The following is a 24,205-nucleotide window of genomic DNA, read 5'->3' on the forward strand; positions in this document are numbered from 1 at the left end:
CACAGCCAAAACCCTTCTCACTAAAAATCTCATGGGAAGACGCTGAGGCAAGAAGGCTGAGCAGCAGGGCCAAGGACAAAACTGGGGGCACACCAGTAGTTAAGGATTGGTAGAGGACGGGAGGTCAGAGGAAACAGCTGGGAAGCATCAGGAGACAAGAAAAGCCAATGAAATCATGAGTTTAAGGAGGCGTTACAGAAACTGACCACATATCACAGAGGTAGGTCAGTTCAGGTGAAAAGATGTCATTAATAATTTGACAATTTAAAAGCCACCAGTGGCCTTAGCAAGGGCAGTATTGGTAGAATGATGGGGGTAGAATCCAGACTTGGTGGGGAATAAAAGAAGCCAAGGAAATGGAGGCACAAAATGTGGGCTACTTTCTTTTTTTTTTTTTTTTTTTTTTTGCGGTACGCAGGCCTCTCACTGCTGTGACCTCTCCCATTGCGGAGTACAGGCTCCGGACGCGCAGGCTCAGCGGCCATGGCTCACGGGCCCAGCCAGTCGGCGGCACGTGGGGTCTTCCTGGACCGGGGCACGAACCCGCGTCCCCTGCATCGGCAGGTGGACTCTCAACCACTGCACCACTAGGGAAGCCCATGGGCTATTTTCAAGATGCTTGTTCAAAGGACAGGGTAGGAGGTGCCAGGGAAGAGAAAGTAAAGTTAAGGTTTTCTAGAATGGGAAAGAATTATGCTTGTAGGGCAAAGGAAAGAACAGGGAAGGATTAGAGAATCAGAGAAAGAGGGTAATTTACGGAACTGGGTCCTGGAAGAGGCAAGAGAGGGCGGGAGGGAAAGCCTAGGAGGAAGGTTGGTCTTGGAAATGTCATGTGGATCCTGTTAGAAGCAAGGAAGCAAGGAGCTGAGAACCTGATATACTCCACTCTCCCAGGGCAGCAGACTTTGTGGTCTCTGGAGACAGAGACAGCAGTGGGGTGGACAATTTGAGGAGAGTTGGACAAGCAGGAAACAGCCACCATGGGGAATGAAATTAATGTCTAGCCAGGTATGAATAAAAGGACTGGCAAAGAGCCGGCTGAGTTGGAAACGGGCTAATCTCTGTGGTGGTGCTAATTTTCTTTTGTCCCAGTAGAGCTTGACAGCTCTGAAGCCCCACAGAGAAGATGGAAGGCTGGATGATTCCAGGCAGGGGTAAGGCAGAGAGGGTGCAGCTGGACATGGGGCTTAAGGCCACCGAGAGTGCTGGTTAGGTCACAGCGGCTCTGGGAACAGCTGGGGTTGGCAGACAAAAGAGACTTCTCCAGTTTTCTTTTTCATAAGAGACAACAGTCTGTTGTTGTAACTTAAAAGACATTAAATAGAAAAGCCACTTGAATGACTGGAGTTGATGTTTTCAACACTGAAGTAGCAATCTGCACCCCACCTTGCTTCTGGGTCACTCACCAGGGTCAAGTGACTTCTATGGGCACACGACCTTGCCAGCCTATGACTCTGGGCCTCAGGTCCACTCCACGAACTCAGAGGTAACAACCAGATGAGATTCTTGCCTTCACTTCCCACCCGCGTGCCAGTGAATGGTACCGAAGGTGCTTCTAAAGAGAAGTTTACAAGTTTCTAAAATGTGGTATTTTGGTCAACCTGATGAACCATTATTGAAAGAATGACTGGGTTGAAAACTACTATGTCTCGTCATTGCTTTTTGCACAGGGACCTGCTGCTGACACTGCAGCAGTTTTAAAACCCCCTTAAACATCTTTAAGCAATTTTATCAGCTTTTCAGAATTTAGAGAAGCAGTCTTTTTGTGCTTTACAATTTAAAAAAAAATTATTTATTTTTGGCTGCATTGGGTCTTCGTTGCTGCGCGCGGGCTTTTCTCCAGGTGTGGCAAACGGGGGCAACTCTTTGTTGTGGTGCGCGGGCTTCTCATTACGGTGGCTTCTCTTGTTGCGGAGCATGGGCTCTGGGCATGCGGGCTTCAGTAGTTATGGCACACGGGCTCAGTAGTTGTGGCTCTCAAGCTTTACAGTGCAGGCTCAGTAGTTGTGGAGCATGGGTTTTGTTGCTCCGCAGCATATGGGATCTCCCCGGATCAGGGCTCAAACCCGTGTCCCCTGCACTGGCAGGAGGATTCTTAACCACTGCACCACCAGGGAAGCCCCCACATTACAATTTTTAACTCATTTTCAGGTAATTATTCCTGCTCTGCACTGCTTATACTCATAAAAAATCAGAATTACCTAAATATCCAACAATAGGACTTGTTTATAGTTCTCTTTTTTCTTATTAGAAAAGCAATGCGTGTTCATGTCAGAAAAGGTAAAAATGTAGGCAGGTAAAAGAACTGAAGGATGTGTGGACTCCCTCCCAAAGACACCACTGCTAGTTAACACCCAGGAACAAGTCTTCCAGCTCCTTCTCTAAGCCTGTATATTGTGGGTTTATACCATATTTACCTTTTGCAACCACTCATAATTGCCTTAAGGAATCCAGCTCTCTAGGCTCAAGTCCCCAATCCACCCACCCTCCAACACACACAAACACCCGCCTGCCTGCCTTGTGTCCTACGGAAGGAGTTTTGGAAGTAAGAGTTGAAGGTGCCATGACACTAACTTAAAGAGGAGGAGAAAGACATCGTGGGCTCTTCTTGGAAGGTGAAATGGCCACGTCTGCTTCAGGGACTGCAATGCCCTCACTGAATAATCATGTTAACAACCACCCCCGGACATCTGTGAATAATCTGGAATTACAATAACCTTATAATTTGTGCTTTTGGAGAGTTCCACAAAGCCATGGTGGGTCCCTCAGCCAGGGACACTCAACTCATAGCTGAGTGGAGACAGTGAAACTTGAACTTGAGCTATAACAGACTAGGAACAAAGTTCAAAAGATTAAATGAACTACAAATGCCAACAACCATCCAGAATGATTGTTATCCTGAAATAACATAGCAAGTGTGCCCTTTTCCTCATGGAGCATCCCAGGGTCCCCAACTTGGCCAGCTTAGAAATGAAAGGATGTGCTCCAGACCCCCAGAGGGGCTGCCTTCTCCTGCCACAGTCAAGTTCTGTGATCCCCGTTCTTTCAGCCTTCAGTACAGGAAGATAGACTTGTGGAGCTTCTTTCATGCCCCCAGGACACAGCAGTGGGCTGCATTCCCCATGCAGTCTCCAACAAATTGATGGGTGAACTGGCCTCAGTGGGCCATGTGGTATATGGAGGGATCAGAGGCCCAGACAGACCATGATTTTCATCTTGGTCCTGCCCCATTCCAGGCCTTGAGAAAGTTACCTAATTTCTCTGATTCTCCAACTACTTGCCTATAAAATAGGGACCCTGGTAGGATTATGAGGACTAAACTGAGGCTGTGTAGGAAAAAAACCTGGCAATTCACCTGGCATATAGGTGGTGCCCAGTGAGTATTAAATCCTTTACCTCCCAGCCCAGTGGTCCCATCATGCTTTTCCAGACTTGCCACAGCCTGAGCAAGAGCATCCCAGAGATGGGAGTGAGCAACATTCATTCATTCAAGAAACATTTACACAGAGTGCCTGTGTGCCTAGCCCCCTAGAATATCAACTTCACTTAAAGATTTTTTAAAATATTATTTTAATATTAAGACAAATATCAGGGAGAAGAACGCAAATTTGCATTAACTTTAAAGAAAAATATGAGTTACTTGGCCCATGCCCCAGGCTTCCTAGGAATCCCATATAGGGCAGCTTGAAGGTGCTAAGTTGCCCAAGAACTTGACCTCAGGTCCAAGTCACACAGATCTTCACATTTTCCTGCAGTGAGTCATGAACCAGAAGTGATGTGGTCCCTCCCTAGAAAATCAGGGTGGAAAAGAACTGGTCCAGAGAAAACCAACCAATTACACAGTAAGCCCTCACTGTGTTCACAGTTCCCAGAGCCTTGCTTACACAGCCTGTCTTTCTGAGAGTCATCCTTGGGCCAACTCTTCCAAGATTATCTCAACTTCAGTTCTTCAGTATCTTCGGAAAAGATACTCCCATTTCTAGGAAAATATCATGAAATTTGCTGTATGTCAAATCCGGGATGTTCAGCCAGGTCAAAGTTGTTTTCCTCACTTACTTCCCAGTCTAGCCTCCTGCACTTCTAGGGGTCACACTCCAAGGTCAGATTCTGGGATGTAAACTGGAGGTGACTCCATCCATTTACCTTTGCTCCCTGTGCCTTGCTGGACTCAGATCTGTGGGCTCCTCTTAGCACAGGTCGACCTGGGCTGGAAACCAGATCTATCTCCCACGTTCACCTTCTCATCATAAAAAGGTAGCTCCTTCACTGAATCAATCACCATGTCAGATGTCAGCTAATTTCATATTCAATATAAACAGAAAAATAATAGCCATAACCATCTCTGAATGGTGAGAATATAAGTGGTTTCTAATTTCATCACTTTGCTTACCTGTATTTTCTCATTTTCAACAATGAGATGTATTTTTTTGTATACAGAGAATGAGAAGAAAATGTAGAGACTAACATTCCTCTCACTTCGTTGTTTCCTGGTAGACTTACATTCTGAATTCAAGCTCAAAATTCAAAGCAGAAAGTCACAGAATGTTTTTCCATAGGAGAGGAGACTAGAAATCCAGTAACTCCTCCTTGCTCTCCACCAAGCTGAACCAAATTCCAGTTTATACTTGGGTTTACCAGATCAAAGAAAATTGTTTTTGAGGCAGGAGTATTTATCAAATGTACTTTACATATGGTTATGAATCAAAATCACAACAAAATCAGAAAAACTACTGGTGAGGTAATGCAAAGCCATAGGCTGGGGAGATCACATTATTCTCCAAAACAACTTAGTAACCTAAGGAGGTGATACTGGATGTGGAACTGTATTAGTCATTCGTTCAACAAATATTTGTATATTCACTGTGTTCCAGGCACCATTCTAGGCACTGGGGATACAGCAGTAAACAAAACTAACAAAAATCCCTGCCCTCAGGAAGCCTGTATTCCAGTCAGGGAGACAGAAGCAACAAAAACCTTAGCATAGTATTAATACTGTTTCTGCTATTTTGACTGTTTTTCTGCCATTTTTCTCAGTGAAGGAGAACTTTCTCCCAAGTCCCTTCTACAGCCAGTGGCTAGGTTGACTATTTCTTGACACAACCCATTCAGGAGTGGGACAGACTGGATCCTAGTACTTTTTTTTTTTTTTTTTTTTTTTTAATTTTTTTTTTTTTTTTGCAGCACGCGGGCCTCTCACTGCTGCGGCCTCTCCCGTTGCGGCTGTGCTCTGGACTCGCAGGCTCAGCGGCCACAGGATCACGGGCCCAGCCGCTCCGCAGCATGTGGGATCTTCCTAGACCAGGGCACGAACCCGTGTCCCCTGCATCGGCAGGCAAACTCTCAACCACTGCGCCACCAGGGAAGCCCGGATCCTAGTACTTTTAAAGTCAAGTTAACTAGAGAATTAGAGAGCTACCCAGCCATGATCTTCCTGCAGTGATTGTCCTAAGGACTTAGCTGATACAAAATGGTTCAAGTATTACCAGAGGAAGAAGATGAAGTACCCCAACCATGAATGGAGTAGAGAACTGAGCCGGAACACTGGGAGACCAGGAGCTGCCACAGTGGGCCACTGGGATAAGCAGAAACAAGAATAAGACTGACTTAGGGAGAAAATTTTAGCTCCATGTAAGAGAAAACACTTCAACAGACAGAGCTGCCCCACAGTGGAATGGGCTGAAGGAAAGGCAGTTCTCAGGCTCTGCTGGTGAATGACAAGCTCAGCTCTGCCACTTACTGACTGTGTGACCTTGAGCTAGTCCTGTAACCTCTATGGGTCTCAGTTTCCTTGTCTGTAAAATAGGAATTATAATGGTACTTAGTTCATGGAATTGTGGTGAAGATTTAATAAGAGGAAGCATGTAAAGTGCCAGGGTACTACCTGACACAAAGTAACTTAGACATTGAAAGGCAGGACCATATGGTCCAGGCCCAATACATGACCTCTGGCTGATTTGGACACATCAAGATCTCGGTCCTCCCTGGAGGTGCACCAGGGTACTGGGCAAAGGCAGGGATCAGGCCCAGTAACGGTGTTCAGCGTGCAGGGAATCCCTAAGGCAGAAGCACCACACCCCCATACACACATCGAGCCAGGCTGATTTGGGAGTGATCTGAGGTTCAAAATAGGAAGTCCCCAGAGAGGCTGTACTCAACATCACAAAGCTCCCAAGGGCCCATTAATGACCACAGCAGCAGTGCCAGCCTCAGTCCCACTCTGGGTCATCCAAGGCTGATGGACTCAGATGGCAGCCTGTGACGCAGGACTCTAGAGGCACAGCCAGGCAGGGCTGGAGAGCTCCAAGCCACAGCTCAGTGGGACAAAGGGCAGCCTGAAGGCAGCCCAAGATGGAATCCCAACTTACTCATAAACCCTCCTGTGGTTCCAGGTGGGGGGCCTATTCAGACAGGTTTCCTCTTGCACCCCAGTGAGGATACCCCAGAGGCAACTGCACAGCCACAGGTGACCTGCTTTATAGCCTAGCCCCACCTCCTGGCCCTGGCTTTTGGTAATGGCCCAAGGGTAGGAGAGGGCAAGTAGCCAGTCCACTTGTATGTGCCCAGCAGGCCCTCTGGCAACTGACATCTCCATTCCAACGGCCTTGGGGTCAGCGGTCAGCCTTTAATTGTTGAGCCAGTGTCTAGCCCACAAGTTCCTGCCATCACACCCTCCCACCAGCCAGCTTTCCAGGCATGTCTAAACCTGTCTGAATTCTCAGCAGGTAAAGAGCTCAGGCGAACCTCCCCCCGTTCCCCTCATGCCCACTACTTAAGTATCAAAATCCCAAACAATAATATCTTGCATATGTGTGGTGCTTAGCATTTTTCAATGCACTTTTCATATCCTGTATATAGCTCACAAAATCTCCAGGAGAGTTGAGACTCAGACTTGGAAGCACAGAGTCAGGAACAATGCCCCAAACCCTAACTCAGCAATGGTCTAAGGAGACATCATGATGACTCGATGGTGCCCGTAAAACTGCTGTCACTGGAAACAGATTGCACCCATCAAGTCACTAAAAGGGTTGTAAAGCAGACTCTGCTCCTTTGCTGTCACTGGCTTCCAATTCAAAACTGGTAAGGGGTGGCATGGGGATGGGGGGCTTGTCTGACTGGGGAAGGCTGAGCCTGAGGCCGATGCCCAGGCCTTAGCTGCAAAGGAAAAGGGCTCCACTTCATGACGCGTGGAATTCCTCAAGCACAGGAAGGAGGCTCAGCTGCCAGGCAACCAAAATGAGTGAAAAATGTCCAACTCTGCAACTCATTCAATCATCACACCAACACATGAAGTTGTCAGAATGACTCTTATTATCCCCATTTTAGACAGCAGGAGTCGACCAGGGCAGCTTCTCTACCAACACATTGAAAAAAAACAGGGAGAAAAGCAAAGTCCTGTTTTCAGGTTTAAAAAGATCAACTGCAGGGGCTTCCCTGGTGGCGCAGTGGTTGAGAGTCTGCCTGCTAATGCAGGGGACGCGGGTTCGAGCTCTGGTCTGGGAGGATCCCACATGCTGCGGAGCAACTGGGCCCGTGAGCCACAACTACTGAACCTGCGCTTCTGGAGCCTGTGCTCCCCAACAAGAGAGGCCGCGACAGTGAGAGGCCCGCGCACCACGATGAAGAGTGGCCCCCACTTGCCACAACTAGAGAAAGCCCTCGCACAGAAACGAAGACACAACACAACAATAATTAATTAATTAATTAATAAACTCCTACCCCCAACATCTAAAAAAAGATCAACTGCAGAAGCGTGGGATAAGAGGCTTCAGGTCATGTAAAGAAGGTCTTAGAATCTCAGCTGACCTTGAGATTCATATGAACCCAGCTAAAGAGGTTGCTGACACAGCCGCCGCAGACTTGTGAGTGGGACAGTGTCTTGGCCTCTGGGCCTGCCAGACTTACCTGGGGTTGACCACTCTAGTCTGGTTACATATTTGCAGAGATGGGCAGCCAAGGTAGGGAGGTTCTGTAACATCTGGTGCGTGGACTCTGCTGCTTCAGAGGGCAGAAATGGGGCCACACAGGAGCCACAGGGACTGCATGCCAGGTCAACACCTGTAGAACAGGGCAAAAACAAGACAGACTTCCTTGTGAGGTGGTGAGGTCCCCATTGCCAGGGGTATACAAACAGAGGCTGGAAAGCCATCTATCAGGAATTTTAGTTGAACTGGATGATGAATACAGTCCCTTCCAACTCTAAGATACTATAAGCCAACAATGTGTGCTAAACATTGGGCACAATCTACAATCACCCTCCAAGAGCCTCCTAGGGACCCACTGAACTAAACAATGACAAAAGAAGAAAACCAAAAATATGCACTCTTACTAGACATCACTTATATGCAAAAATAAAAGGAAAGGTCATTTTATATGTTACATGAGCCAAAACTGAAAAGTAATGTCCAGTACTGGAGAGGTTGTGATAAAGCTGGAACATTCGTACTGGCAATTGGGTAAAATGGGTACCACCAGTTTTTGAAATCAATGTGGCAGACGGTATCAAAAAACCAACAGCGGGACTTCCCTGGCGGTCCAGTGGTTAAGACTTCGCCTTCCAATGCAGGGGGTGCAGGTTCGATCCCTGGTCAGGGAGCTAAGACCCCACATGCCCCAGGGCCAAGAAACCAAAACATAAAGCAGAAGCAATATTCTAACAAATTCAATAAAGACTTTAAAAATGGTCCACATCCCCCCAAAAAAAATCTTAAAGAAACCAAAAGCATATTTAATCCTTTACCCCAGTAACTGTTCACTCGGGAATCTACCTTAAAGAATAATTTGTAAAGGGTAATTGGTATATATTTGGAGATATTCATTACATCATTATTAATAATAAACAAAAAGTCTCAAATAGGAGAGCGGTTAAGTATAGTATGGTGTTTGATGGAATATTAGGCAATCATTAAAGATGGTGTTTATAAAGAATCTCTGTTCGTCGAGGGCAAGTCCTGCATCTTATTTCCTACTGTAGTCCTAGCACTGTCTGGAACATAGAAAAGCCTCATTAGCTATTTGTTGAATGAATGAGAGAATGAACAATTGAGAAAAGAATTCAATCTTAGCAAGGGAAAATGCTTATTACATGTTGAAAAAAACAAGCAGAACTCAAAATTATACCTAATCTATGATTTCCAGAATATGAAATATTAAATACATGTGTCCTACATGTGGACTGCATGGAAAAATAAAAATAGATGTTAGGATCATGTACTAGAGATGATAATGTTATTCTTATTCATTCACCATGTTTTTCTGAGTACCTGTTATGTACCAGGTGCTGTGCCATGTGCTGTGAGTAGAGCAATAAACAAAATAGACACAGTCTCTACCCTAAAGGAGAGTTCGTTCTAGTGGGTTAATGGAGGAGTGAGAGTGGGGAAGAGACAGACAATAAACGGATAAGTAAAAGAATGTATAATATGTCAGGTGGTAGTAAGTGCTATCGGAGAAAAAAAGCAGGAAGGGGGGATAGAGAGTGCCAGGAGAGGAAAGGCTGCCATTTTATATGGGATGTCCGTGAGGATATCTAGGGAAGATCTTTCAAGCAGAGGGAACAGCAAGTGCAAAGGCCCTGAGGCCAAAGTGTACTTGATGAAATCAAGGAATAACATGGAGGTCAATGAGCTGAAGCAGAAGGAGCCTAGGAGATGAGGCAGAGAAGCTACAGGAGTCAGAGTGTATATGGCCCTGTAAGCCATCGTAAAGGCTGAAAGGCTTGCACTCAAAGAGACAAAGAAGCCACTGGAGGCATTTTTACAGAGGTGTGACATGATCTGACTTATGTTTAAGAGGAATCACTCCTTTTATAAAAATATTTTATGAAAGTTTATGATGAAAGGAAGAATTTTAAACAATGGACAGATTATCATAACATTCATGAGTTGATTCACAAAATATTTTCTGAGCACCCCCTGCTTTAAGGGGCTGGAATAGCAGGTCTGTTTCAAGATTACAAAGACATATCAACATATCAACAATACAAAAGTTTTGGGGTTTTTTTTTGACCACGCTGAGCGGGATCTTAGTTCCCAGAACAGGGATTGAACCCAGTGAAAGCACCGAGTCCTAACCACTGGACCCCCAGGGAATTACCCCCATACAAAAGTATTTTTAAATAATACTGCTTTTAAAAAAAAAAAAGAGAGAGATTGTCCAGAGCAATTAACTGATTTTGTCCTTTTTTCTTTAGAAATTATGGAGGTAATTTTGCTCAACTAACATTTAGATGCACATTTCATATTCTATACCAAGTCCCTTAATTATAAACTGAGCTGCTGTTTAGGAAACCCAAAAGTTGGCTGCTTATTTGACTCATCTTAAATATCTCATACACAACACTTCTGCAGCATCACTCACAATCCAACATTACTGATAGGAGACCCTTGTGGCAAGTCTGTATGTGCCGGCAAGATTATCTGAAAGACTAATAATATTCTTGTAATCCTTTTCAAGGATGCAGAAAGGAAAATGGCTACATTTTAAATGCATGGCATTTCAAAGGCATGAATTAAGCTCTAAACTCTACATTTGAAAAAAAAAAGTCAACACAAGTTCTCTAATTTATGTTCTAAACTGAGAAAACAAATAGTTGCTAAGAAACGAAATTTGCAAAATTGTTAAACAGGTTTTCTAGTTGATATGCACGTACTTAAAACTACAAACTATACCAAAATATAAATGCAGGAATCACTACCATAGAACTTGGTCGCTAAAACTTCATCATGAAATCTGGAATTGTTTTTTTGGTTTGGTTAATTTTATTCCTAGACATTCTGCCTTTTAGGTGTCTATAAAACTGATCACGTGTAGATGATGTTGAGATGATACTTCTGTGAAAATATATGAGAAAGCTTCTTGCTTCTCTTCCTCCTTACCCATCATGCCCTGGGTAAGAGGGCTCCTTCTTAGCTCCCAACATCTTGATTCCTGTGACACTCATGTCAGAATGCTCTGCACCCTATCCCTCCTCCTGGCCATCACCTGTTAACTTCTCACTCAGTGTACAGTTTGGCAAAGGGCTACCAGACTTCCTCTCTCCTTCAGAGCAGTCATCCTCCTGGAAGACTTGCCAATGACCCATCCAACAAATTTGCCTTTCAAACCCATGATCTCCTCTGTCTAATCCAGCCACTCTGCCCCTGCCCATAGCTCCTCTACCTCTGACCAACATGCCTGCCCTCCCTGCTCTTCTCTCCCACCCATCACATCTAGTCTCTCACTCCACTGAGAACCCCACCCCTCCAATCTTTCCACTCCATTCTGGCTTCCCCTCCTTCCTCTTGGTGGACTACCTCTTCCACCTCTCTTGTCAGCATCTTCAGCTTCCTTAAAGAATTGTCTCCCTTGTCCAGCAAAGCCCAGCCTTGGATCAGCCTCACCAGTAGCCTTCTCCAGGCCTATCTCAGGGCTGATGGGATGCTGAAGAGAGCCCATACCTCATAGATTAGTGCCCCCACAAACCCATGGCCTCCAGCCTCAGCAGTCCCTCACCACTGCCCTGCAGTCTCTGTGGGTTGCTATTAGCTTTCCCTCCTCTTTTCCATAGCAGCCATCTTGAACATTTTCCTCTTTCTCCAAGCTTCCCACCCCATCCCATTTCCTCACACTGAGTAGATATCCTTACCTCCCATCACAAGTAATGGCTATCGGGTGTGAATTCCCTCCATTTCCTGAGCCCACCTCCCAACTACCTACCTACCAAACTGCTGACCTACCTGCATCTCCAACTCCTTCCTTTCCTTTCTCCCGCCTGAGGCTCACTCTGAACCCCACCACCTCCCATCCTCTTGGTGACCTCACTTCGTCCTTCAACCCTTCTCTTCCCTGTATCCTCAACCGTCCATATACTGGCTTTTCCCCATGAGCATTTTTAAATGTCCTAATCTCTCCCAACTTAAAACTGTCTCCTGGGCTTCCCTGGTGGCGCAGTGGTTTAGAGTCCGCCTGCCGATGCAGGGGACACGGGTTCGTGCCCCTATCCCGGAAGATCCCACATGCCGCGGAGCGGCTGAGCCCGCGAGCCATGGCTGCTGAGCCTGCGCGTCCGGAGCCTGTGCTCCGCAACGGGAGAGGCCACAGCAGTGAGAGGCCCGCGTACAGCAAAAAAAAAAAAAAAAGAGTTGAATTAAAAAAAAAAAAAAAAAAACTGTCTCCTAACTCTACATCCTTTCTGGTTTTCTCTCCTCCCCTTCAAAACCACTAACAAGAGTTATCTACATCCACTTCCCACACACTCAGACTTCTGCCCCTGCTGCTCCATTGAAACTACTCTCTCCAAGATTGCCAATGACCTCTGTGTTGCTAAATCTGGGGTTCAATTGTTCAGACTTTGGCTTACTAGACTACAGCACGTTACTTCACTTCCTCCATTTGGCTTCTGTGGCACACCATTCTTTGGTTTTCTTCCTATCTCTCTGTTCTCACATTTACTTCTGGGCTCCTCTTCCTCTACTTGTCCCTTAAATGTTGGCATTTCCCAAGGAATTTTGGTCTTCTCTTTCACCCTCTCTACTGAAGGATTTCATTCACTTCCATGGCTTCAGTTATGATGTATATGTTAAGAACTTGATAACTTAAGGTTCTTTCTCCAGATCAGATCTCTCAAGGATGACAGGCTCTCAGGCTCTGTCTTTTTGATTTGAATTAGGTTCAGGGTAATAGTCTCCCTGATTGCTTCTTCTTTGGCCATGAATTAATTACTCCCATATATTAAGGCATTCTCCCAAGATAAGCTCCAAATCACCTAATGGACATCTCACCTGATGTCCCACTCACCTCAAACTCACCTCCTCCTCTTCCTGCCTAAACCTACTCCTTTACTATTCCATACCTCAGAGGAAAGCACCACCATGCATTCACCTAGTTACCCAAGGCAGACACCTGGGCATCACCCTTGACTCCCCACTTTCTGCCACACCCTCAGCTCATCACTCACAAAGTCCTCTTGATATTTTTTTTTTTTTTTTTTTGGCCACACTGCGTGTCTTGTGGGATCTTAGTTCTCCGACCAGGGATTGAACCCAGGCCCATGGCAGTGAAAGCATCGAATCCTAACCACTGCACTGCCAGGGAATTCCCTGAATATTTACCTCCTTAATACATCTCAGATCTACCCCTTTTTTCCATCTTCATTGATGCCGTGCCTGATCACTGCAGCAGCTTGCAACCTACATCTAAGCCTCATCTTCTCCTGGTCATTTTCCACACAGGCCCTAGACCTTTTCAAAATGCACATCTTCTTAAAAACCTTCATTATCATTAGAATAAAGTTATATTTCTCAGCCTGATATACTGAGAGGAGCAAGCCCTGATTAATCACTCCAGCCCCATGTCTGAGATTCAGCATTCTGGTTAATCCCCTTGTTAATGAATTAGAAGACCTATGGAACTTCACTGAGACCTTTTGCCTCTCTGACAAGGTAGCAGGCTAGCTCAGTGTTCCCCTGGAATCTTTTGCAACTCTAGTTTATAAGCATCTAGAATTCCTTTCTCTCACAATTCTCTGCTCTAAAACCACTCCTTAAAAAAGACAAAACAAATATATTGAGCATATGCCTGACCAAAATCATACAACTAATAAGAGAGAGAACGGGGATTTGAACCCAGATTGCCCAGGACATTACCCCCTGCCTATTTGTTCACAACCAAACCAACTACTGATAATCCAAGATTAAGAATGTGGAAACAGACAAACGTTCATTAAGTGCTTAATATTTATGAAGTGCTTTACATAAGGCGTCTCATTTCTCCATTACAACACTGTCAAATAAGCAAACTGTAGATCTGAGAAGGTAGTGTGTACAAGGTCCCACAGCTAGTAAATGGGCTTGAATTCCCCCACCTCCACCTTATTATCTGCTCCCTACCACCAATAAATAGCATTTTACAACTGAAGAAACAGGTCCAGCCCAGGGTCATACATCTAATCAGAGGCAAAGTCAGAATTAGAATCCAGGTTTCCTGAATCTGCTTGGCTGGGCCGATGCAATTTTAGTCCCTGCTTTCTGGGAGAATTGTGGAACCCTGACTTTTACCCTACTTATAACAATTTCCTGAAAAGTAGCACTACTCCTGAAGGGCTAAACTGACCTCTAGAGTTTCAACTGTTGCTCCAGGCGGTCTTCTTTGGTAGCCCTCTGCTGATACTCTGCCGATGCTGTGCTGGTGTCCACCCTGTGGTGTAGTCCTCCCCTTCCCACTTTTCCAACAACCTCTGCTCTCACTGCATCCACAAAATTAGGCACTCTGTGTCAGCACAAACCCCATTTCCTCCTACCTCCTACAGTTTCCTCATCTTCAGTAATGAGCTCCCCCACTATCTGTCCGCCCAGCTCCAAAGGCCTTTCCTCATGGCTTAGCCAGGATCAAAGCCCCTCTGCCTGTTAGTTCTTTCCTAAGTGCAATCCACTTGACTCCTTCCCCCATTCTAGCCTTCCCTCCCTGGATGTCATCAGTGCAAGGATGGCAGGGTTGCTTTCTCAGGCTCTGTCTTTTTGGTTTGAATCAGGTTCAGGGTAACAGCCTCCCTGGTTACTTCTTTGGCCACGAATTAACTATTCCCATTTATTAAGGCATTCTCCCAAGAATGCTTTAGCTAAGATATACCCAAAATGTCTGGATGTGGTGACACATGAACATGTGTGGGATTAATTGGACCATCTGGCCAACACCAGGGCCCTGAGTGGAAAAAGAATCAGAAAAGATGCTACCTAGCAAGGTGGGATATCACCACCAGGGCCCTATGATGCTGAGCAAGAGGGCTGAAAGAAAGGCAGGGATCTCAGACTGCCTTTATTCCATAACTGACAGGAACAAAAGATCTTTCCCAGAAAGGGAGTGGGAGGTAGGGTGTTTAGGCACAGAAAGAAGAAGGGCCAACAGCTAGAAATAGAGGAACATGAAGAACTGATGACATTTAGGGGAGAACTGACAGGACTTCCAAGGAATGACAGACATGAATCTATCACTCCCTTGCGTCACAGGACTGGAAAGGCCCTCAAAGCACTCAGGCAAAATTTCAATCCATTGTTTGAATAACATAAACATTTCTTCAAGGCGGTGGTATCCCTCTAGTTGAACACTTTCAGCAACGGGAAATGCCTAACCATAGGAGATCAAGATCATGCGAAATTCAATGACAATACATTCATTTTCAATTCAACAAATATCTATTGAGTACCTACCATGCACCAGACACTACAGGCACTGGACTGTAAGTGTGAATAATATAGACACGGTCCCTTTTCTGTGGATCTTATAATCTAATATGGAAGACAGATACTCAAATACACAAGTAGAATGGGGGAAGTAGAGGGTGCTGCTCAAACACAAGGTGAGGTACCTCATATGGAGCCGGGCATCTGGGAAGGCTTCACTGAGGAGGCAGCGTCTAGGCTGGGGCTTGAAGAGTGTGAGGCATTAGCTGAGTGCAGGATGGAGGCACCCACGGGAGAGAACAAGTGCTTAAGGCTTCCCAGCTTCCAAAGAAGTTCAGAGTGTTGCAAGAAGGTGGAATCCAGATCTTGAAGGGCCTTTAGATTGACACTGAGGAATGTGGGTTTAATTCCGGAGGCAATGGGAAGACTGGTGAAGGGTTTTAAGCAGAAGCGCCCTCTGGCTACGCTGTGGGAGACGCTGCGGTACGGGGGATAGCGTGAAGGAGGCCAGAATCCGGGATGAGAAAGCCTTGATGGCCCAAGGAAAATGACCAAAACCAAAGCGCTCCTCTATGACAAGATAGAGGCAAAAACAAAGGGATAAAGTTCAGAATGCGCCCGTTCCACTCTCAAGCCGAAGGTCTCCATCCTCTCTCACCTTTGCTGGGCAGCTCGCCTTCGGTTTGCCCTAACACCGCGGAGTGTGGGCGGGGAGACGACTCCACGCCCTTCTTTCCAGATAAGAAAACTGAGGCCCAGAGTCCCCGGGTGGGGACCAAGGTGAAAAGAGAATGGAAACGGCCTCCCAAAGGAGGCTGCCCGAAGTCACGCACAATCCTTCGAGGGTCCGGCGGCCTGCCCCATTACTCCCGTCAGCCGTCCCCAACCAGCCGCCTTTGCTATAGAAACAGTCCTCCCGCCCTCCTCAGCGCCTCGGTTTTGTCAATGCACCCTGGGAAATGCAGTCTATCTCTCATTATCTGCCGGAGATATGAGCCCACTCCGCGTCCTTAAAGGACTACAAGTTCCAGAAGGCTGTACGAAAACACCGGCGGGCTCTCGGGGATTTGGTCTAGCAAGAGAGACAGAAGAACCCGCGGGCGGGGCCGAAGGGAGGGGAGATGGCGCCCCCCAATGGGCGACCCCCTGGGCGGGGCTCGGATCTCTATTGGCTACGGCGGCGCGGAGGAGGCGGGGTCAGCGGAATGAGGCGCGGAGCTGTTCGCCGCTCCAGGTGCTGAGTCTGAGGGAGGCTCCGGAGCGAAGAGGAGCGGTCTCAGCCTTCTCTGCCGCCGCCGCCGCCGCCGCCGCCCCGCGTCGAGAGCCCTCCACCTGGAAGCCGAAGCCGTGAGGAGCCCGGAGGAGCTGGATGCGCTGCCGGGCGCCGACCGCTCTTCCGCATCTCTGAGGTCGGTGCTGCTGGATTCGCTTTTGTTTTATTGAGGAAGGAATGAATTGAGGTGTGAGAGGGCCTGGGGAGTTGATGGGACCTCACCGCCCTCAAGACCATCTGTCCCGGAGAGCTGCTGACTGACCCCTCGTGGGCCTCCCTGTGACCCCGCGCCTGAGGTCGGAGTAGCTTTGGTTAGTTTTTGTCTTATGGTGGAGGAGGCTCTTAAGCGTGAGGGGCGAGGGCTGGGGATCTACCCCACCATCTCTCTTGAGAGGGCGTTGAGAGCTTGGAGCCTCCCTCCGCCTGTGCCTGAAGTCGAGGCTGCCTGGATTATTGAGGATGGCAGGGAGTGTTCCGGGATGAAAGAATCGGAGGCAGGAGGACCCTTCCCCACACCTCCCCTGCTTGAGCTTACAAAGAGGGTCTGGATGTGATGGATGAAACCGCGGTATTCCTCCTCCTCCGCTCAGACCCTCCTGAGGAAGGGCTGTTTGGGGATGTCAGGAAGACCCTTCCTCGTACCCACCCCTCTCCCGAAGCCTAGGGTTTTGTGAAAAGGGGGGACGGGATGAAGATGGAGCCAGACGACTCTTCCCCCTCCCAGCTGGACCCGCCTAGGTTATGGGGGGGTAGGGGGGAATGGGATGTGAGGGGCAAAGGCCGGGAGACCCCTCCCCACCCTGTTAGGAGTCGCCGGTACAGGAGAGCCCTGACGGGTTCTCCGGGTCCTCTGCGATCTGGGCCCCGTGCCTAAGGTCGGAGTGGCCTGGGTGTGGGGTGTGCGATGGGGAAAAGTAAAAGGGATTGAAGAACCCCTCCCGACCTCTCCGCTCCCGGGCCTTATCGACTTGGCCCTCTAACTGGATCCAGGCCAGGGACCCTAAGTCGAGACGACCCTCCCCGCCCCGCCCCACCCCGGAGACCCTGGCTGCTGAACCGCAGAGGGGAGCCAGACCTGGATGGGCACATGCTGGGCGGGACAGGCCTAGTCCCCCTCTCAAGCGCCCTGGAGCTCCAAGCAGACGCCCCCCGCGCCCATAGACCCTCGGGCTGTTCTGCTCGGCGCGGGGTGCGCCTCAGACCCCGCTGCCGAGACCTGTGTCCTGGCTATGCGGCGGCCGCTCCGGGTGCAGGGCTTTCGCGCTTGGCCCCGGCATCCGCGAGAGGACAAAGCCGCGGTCGCCGCACTGGCGGGCCTGCGCCACTGGCTGGGCGGGGGGCGCGGCCAGGGGAGTGGGGGGTGGGGGAGGCTTCGGGCGCGGCGCGGGGAGCTTCTGCGGAAACGTGCCAGAAACCAGGCGGCAGACAAAGCGCGCTCGCTCCTCGCGGGCCCGCGCGAGCCGGGATGGAAAATCCCAAGGGAGGAGGCGGCTGCACCGGGCAGGGCACTATGCCCCACACCCTTCTTCCCTGCACACCACCACCCTCGCCGGTCCAGCACCCTGGATGCCATGTGTGCGATGGTAGCCAGGGTCCCTTCTGTGCGGCGTTCCAAGACCTGTGACCACGAGAACGTGGACAAGAAAGGGGCTCCGCCTCTCGAGGAGGGGCCCAGTGTTCAGGAGGCATGAGTGGGCCAGGGGCCGTAGGGGCATCCTGACTGGACCCCCCAACCCTGCTCCATCAGCCGTGTTAGGTCAAATTCGGTTCCAGGATTCGAGTGTGTTTGTATGTGTCACAATGTGTTTACATGGGTGAGGGTGCGGGTCAGAGTGTGAGTGTGAATGTGTATGCCTGGGTGAGGTGCCAATGGGTGCTCCAGTGTTCATGTGTGTGTCCCTTGTGCATCTGGCCGGATGTGTGTGAAAAGGATCAATTACTGCTGGCCTTGGATGGGGGCGGGGGTGGGGGCAGGGTAGTCACCCCTTCAACCCTCAAGCTGCAGTAATGACCCAGGGTCCCAGTGGATGCCCTCAGGGCGGAGGTAGCTTCAGATCATGTGCATGTGGTGTGGCACAGAAAGTGGAACCTCACAAGTATGTGGAGCTCTCTTCAGCCCTTCTGGTGATTTGGGTCTGACTCTAATATCCTCACCAGGGTTCTGCCCTTCCCATCCCTCAGAAACCTTATCCTGCTGTAACGGGCTGCCCTAAGGACCAAAATTCTGCCCCCCACCATCATGGGCTGACATGTGGGTCTTGGGGAGCTCAACAGCAGAGTCCTTTATGAGGTGGGTGCAAGATTGTGTGGCAAGACAACTTTTGTCACTTTGGCCTCTATCTGGGAGGACCATGGGGCTGGAGTTGCTGGTCAGTGACGGTGGCCTCTCAGTAATACCAGGTACACTCACGGAGAGGGCATGAACGTGACACAGATATATCACTATGGGTAGATATCCCAGGAGGATGAGAACAGCCCTCCCAGACCTGCCCACTCCCACCAAGTGACCTCAGTTTCATAGCACTTTGACAGCAAAGGTGCTGTCACCAGAGACTCCTTTCCTGTATGATGAGGGGCTAGACAGTGGCCAATGGAACCTCTCCGCAACGGGAGAGGCCACAACAGTGAGAGGCCCGCGTACCGCAAAAAAAAAAAAAAAAAAAAAAAAAAAACGGCCCAGAAAATGCAGATATCAGGAGTCTATTTCTAAATGCAAAGAACTGGGAAACACTGGCTCCTCCAGGCCTAATGATGGGAGCAGGGGAGATGGATGAGATGTGCTCAGTCTTAAGTGCCCACCTGATGACATGTGTCTCCTCTCCTGGTGTTGCTCTGAAGTGATTTCATGCAGCCACAAACTCTTTAGAGCTCCTTAAAGGAAAAGAGATATTTAAATACCTGGTATTGTTCTTACTTTGGCATCCATGTGATTTTCATTGAACTACATGACTCAGTATCATAAAGTAAAAATAGGACTTAATCTCCTCCTTGCCTGTTTGGAAGGTGACTGCATATGCATGTTGTGTTCTGCACCGGAGCGCGAAAAGCTAAATTATCTCATAAATTGAACTACCTGCTTCTCTTAATTAGAGAATGTCACTTAACATCACATACAGGCAATAATATTGTTTTTTTAAATTCATACATGAATCTCTGTCTTCTAAAGCCTTTCTTCATACTCATACATTATTACTTTCACTTGAGGTTAATCAAGAATGTTTAATCCTTGTACTGAAGCCAAACAAATTAAATATCAGCAGATACAGGAAGCTGTGGGTAGTATTTCTGTTCTTCTTGGGCTCAGAAAAGAAAAAAATCCTTGGAGTTCATAGGAGAGAAGGAAAGGCCCTGAAGATTCGGTAACTCCTATGGATGGAGTTTCTGAGGAGAGGCTCCTCAGAATTTTCCAGGAGGGCTGGTTGTGTTGAAGAATCTCCGCATGCATTCAACTGGTACACATGCTGGGAATGAGACTGTGGCTTTTGGGATTCCTAAATCCCCACACTAAGGCAGCCCTTCTGGGAAAATCCCCCAAGTGCTTCCTGCTCCCTCAGGCCGCCCAGCAGTCCCTAGGGTGTGGAGCTGTCCAAGGTTCTGGAGCACTGGCCCCAGCCCCGCCTAGTGGAAAGGGAGAATTTTAGGGCATGGAGTAGAAGCAAGTTCTGAGGACCACGGCCTCTGTGAGGATTTCCCCAAAGCTCGTCACAGAATGGAACGGGAGAAAACATAGCTGTAGACGATCTACTGCATCACTTTGAATGAACCCATCAGCGATCCCTATTTAAAGAATTACAAGCTAATAACAAGAGGAAACATTTCTGAGTCAGGCTCTTCACATGTAAGGATGTATTTAATCCTCACAGTCCTATGATGTGGGTGGTGGTGTTACTCCCACTTTCAAGATGAGGAAATGAAGCTTTGAGAGGAAAGGGGTTTGTCCATGTTTATACAGGTAAGAAGGAGCAGCGTTTATGCTCCAGCCTGGATATCTTAGACTCCAGAGACTCCTCCTGACCACTGTTTTTTTCCCTACTGCTATTGTAGAAGAAAAATTGAAGTATTGTACTGTCTTCTGTGAGATTCTAACCAAATTTTAGAGTAATGGGATTGGGGACCAACTAAGATTCAGACATAAATCACAAGGGGTCCTTTCAAATTGAGCAAGGGTATTGCCACATACTTTACATCTTATCCTGACAAAGGGCTTGTTACCTGAACTTGATTACCAAAGAAGGGGAAGGGAGAGTGTATGACCCTCATGGCCAGTGTTCCAGGGTTTTTCCAGAGTGGAACAGTTTCACAGGAAGCCAAGCTTGCAAGAATAGAGAGAGAGGAAAAAAAATGAGGATGTTGTTATTATTCAACAGAGTATATATAGAGCTAAAGAAACGGGCTTATCTTTATCTGCTAGCATCCTGTCCCAATGCTGAGGACACTTGGATATTGTTAAGAGGCTCCTTCCACCTATTCCCTCTCTCAGATTTTTCACAGCAAAGCTTCTAACACCAAAATAAAAGTTTTCACTGTTGTGAGCCTCAACTAATCTCAGGGAAACATCACATTTCCACCCTCATGCCGTCACAACCAATGTTCCACCTTCATAAGTGGCTACGGGAGTCCTGAAGGTGGGCAGGTTTGGGGCTTGATGGGCATTAAGCCACATATTCTCCAGTCCTCCCAGGGTGGCAGTGTCAACTGCCCCAATCTTGCCACACACACACAGGGGGCCTGTGCCTGAGAACTCCCATGCAGTTGCTGTCGGTTTGGGTGTCTAAAGAGAGTAGAGAGAAATAGAATTGTGCTTTTTCTCCTCTCCCTAGACCTCAGTGTGCTTAACAACCAGGCAGGGGGCCTGGCCTTTTAAGAAACTGCTTCACATCATGCTGGGTCTCCAATCCATTTTGAGCAATTCCTTTCCCTTCTAGGCTAGGATTTTGCGAGGCTCTTGATGTATGGAGCAAAGACTGCTATTGCTTTTCCCGAGGGCATTTGGAGGCCAAGGACCAGCTCCCCATCTGGGTCCGCTCTGACTCATATGACTGCAGACAGATTTGATTGTTTTCTCATTTAGAGTCATTAATTAACTCTCCTCAGCATAAGAACAGCATGTAACAAGAGGGAGGCCCTTTGCGGGGGTCTCTAGGCAGTCATGCCTATAGCTGAGCACCATCTCCTTTGCTAACAGGATCAGGAAATGGTTTCTAATCCTGGCTATTACCCTTCAGAAAGCTTAGATTGTCAGCACTTTAGGCTAATATGAGAAAGGAAATGAAAAAGTAATTAATTGCTAAGGCTGCTATAGTTATTCTGCAAAAACTGAGAGGCCCGAGGATCCCTCAAAGAACTGGATTTTCGTTCATTCAACAAACATTTCTTGTTCCTGCAGTGTGTCAGGCACAGAACTGGGCACAGGGAACACTACTCCAACTTGGGATAAGCACTGTCATACAAAAATTTTGACTGGAAAGAGGAAACAGCTGCAGAAACCCTGAAAACGGTTTTCACAATAAAACACATTAGATTAAATAAACAAATAAGAGAAACTTAATAATCATAAGGCATCATCTCTTTTTTAACATGAGGAAAGAGGCTGAGGGAAGTTGAGGGCTGCCTGGTTAGCTGAGGAGTAGAACCCAGGTTTTATAACTCCTAAGGTATGTTCTTTCCACTGTCCTAAACCGCTGCTATGTTTATTAAATTATCCAAAGGGCACATTTCCATTAACATAGCCTTTTATGATCCAATCCTAATGCAAAACCTAAAGTTGAAATAGAAACAGATAAAATAGGAAAAGAAGAATGCCTATTTATATCTGTGTTTCCAATATAATACCCATATGTGGCTACTGAGCACTTGAGATATGACTAGTCTGAATTGAGATGTGCTGTAAGTATAAAATATACACCAGATTTTGAAAAATTAGTATAAAAATATAAAATAGCTCATTAATAATGTTTTGGATAAAATAAAATAACATTTTGGATACATTAGGTTAAATAAACAATATTATTAAAATTAATTTCACTTGTTTATCTTTACTTAGCTGCTGTTGTTATCAGAGGGGGCTCATAGAATCTTACAAGACAGGGGCAAGAGGAAGGAGAACAATTTTCAGATAAATCAAACAAAAGATTTACTACTAGTTAAAACATGATTGAAAACACTTGTAAGTATAAGCTCATGAATTACCTTGATGTGGGCCAAATTTTCTTTCAAATAAGGATACTGAGGAAAGATTTCAAGCCATTTATAAAAGCATATGATGAATAAACAAATTAGCTAACCGAATTATGCACAGGTCTTGACCTCTGCTATTGAGTTGAGAATGAGGATGATTAGAGGGTACTTACAACAGATGACCCAAGAGCTCTAAGTCTCTTGGACTCCATGATTCCTCAGGGAAGTGAGAGCCTTGTGCTATAGGGGAAAGATGCTGGATAGGAGTTGGACATACACAAGGTCAAAGCCACTCTGCCACCCATTGGCCTTGATCAAGTTATGGAGTCTTGATCACTCAAAAAATGGTAGCTATGACTAAATGGGATTTCAGGTGTTCTTTAATAGAAAAGTTTCTGTTCAGAATCTCCATGGTCTTCTCTACAATTCTACTGCCTCACCCCCCATCTTTGCTTGTTCCCTGAGGAGGCTTAAAGGACAGTTTCATTTGATTGTGTCTACACCAAAACGTAGGGTCTCAGTAACTTTGGGCACACCTCAGCATCTTTCATGTTCTCCTCTGTCCCATCAACACACGTGAGGTTCTTTCTCTGGGACGATGAGGCAAGCAGCAAAACAGGCATCATTCTGTCATGTTTATCCTGAAGTTCTGCATTCTGATCTTGGTGTTTAGAGCACTTTACATGCAGTTTTACTTTAAAAATAAAGGGGTATAAATAAAGAAACCATAGCCCCAGGAGAACGTGGCCATGGTCCCTTTACTGCACAGCTCTGAGGGAGCACATCATTGCTATTCTTGACCATCTTTTTTCCAAAAGTTTGCCTTCTAGATCAAAGAAATACATGTTAAGCCCAGTGAAGACTTATGTTAACAGAGCATGTTGGAACCAAACTCCTTTCTAGAGACTAGTCCCACAGGAAGTGCAGAAATCCCTGGAAGTGCTTTAGAAGGAGAGAAACATGGTCAGATATCCTGGGTCAGTGTGGTGGGTGGGTTGAAGTGGGGAGAGCCTGGAGGTGGGATGGCCCCTGGTTCTGCTGAGAGGCCCCTGACTTCCAGGGACTTAAGTACCAGGGCTAGTTATTTGGGGATAGATTCTGGTCTTGAAATGCATTTTCCCCATCCATTCGCTCTTTTTTTTAAAAATAAATTTATTTATTTATGGCTGCATTGGGTCTTCGTTGCTACACACGGGCTTTCTCTAATTGCATTGAGTGGGGGCTACTCTTTGTTGCGGTGCACGGGCTTCTTATTGCCATGGCTTCTCTCGTTGCGGAGAGCAAGCTCTAGAGCGCAGGCTTAGTAGTTGTGGCGCATGGGCTTAGTTGCTCCGCGGCATGTGGGATCTTCCTGGACCAGGGCTCAAACCTGTGTCCCCTGCATTGGCAGGCAGATTCTTAACCACTGAGCCACTAGGGAAGTCCCCCATCCATTCACTCTTTTGTTCACTCAACAGATACTGAATGGTACATAGCTAGGGTGGCAGTGTTTTGAGAAACCTTGCTCCAGAGGACCCCAGGGTCTGGCTGGGTAGAGGAGCAATGCCCACGTGAAGGGTAAACCAAGGAAGACGGGCTGATGTAACAACAGGAGGCCTGT

The 24,205-nt window shown here is 47.2% G+C and overlaps 1 long non-coding RNA gene across 1 annotated transcript; it reads right to left on the reverse strand.

Annotated features, from left to right (window-relative positions):
* Positions 1-5,533: 5,533 nt before the first annotated feature.
* LOC308606661 lies at positions 5,534-16,019 on the reverse strand. The gene is made up of 3 exons (XR_014013880.1): positions 15,341-16,019; positions 7,903-8,055; positions 5,534-5,572 (listed from the first exon to the last, which is right to left on the reverse strand). It is a non-coding gene; the product is annotated as an uncharacterized lncRNA (long non-coding RNA).
* Positions 16,020-24,205: the final 8,186 nt, after the last annotated feature.

This window comes from Mesoplodon bidens (genome assembly GCF_964165515.1).
Source record: "Mesoplodon bidens genome assembly, chromosome: 18".
NCBI lineage: Eukaryota > Metazoa > Chordata > Mammalia > Artiodactyla > Ziphiidae > Mesoplodon > Mesoplodon bidens.